Source organism: Colobus angolensis, unplaced genomic scaffold (assembly GCF_000951035.1).
Source record: "Colobus angolensis palliatus isolate OR3802 unplaced genomic scaffold, Cang.pa_1.0 Scaffold181, whole genome shotgun sequence".
Lineage (NCBI taxonomy): Eukaryota > Metazoa > Chordata > Mammalia > Primates > Cercopithecidae > Colobus > Colobus angolensis.
Window position 1 is genome coordinate 638,124 of NW_012114944.1, and position 303 is coordinate 638,426.

The following is a 303-nucleotide window of genomic DNA, read 5'->3' on the forward strand; positions in this document are numbered from 1 at the left end:
AAAAAAAAAAAAAAAAAGCTTGTACTGTATTTGGAACTTGGTTTTGAACAACAGTGCCTCCTGGTGTAAATGTCATATATAAATACTTTACTAGCATAGTGGCAATATTCTAATAGAAATATTGCTGCTTTGATTTTTTTTACTTAAAAAGCAAGTTAAAAACATGTTTTGGGATGAGGAAAGTGATTTGGGGAACTTGTTTAGGTTTTATGTAATACAGCATTATGGAGATTGATAAAGCTATCTTGATGATAAAAATTCACACAGAGTGGGGTCTACCACTTATTTATTTTTTTGAGACAA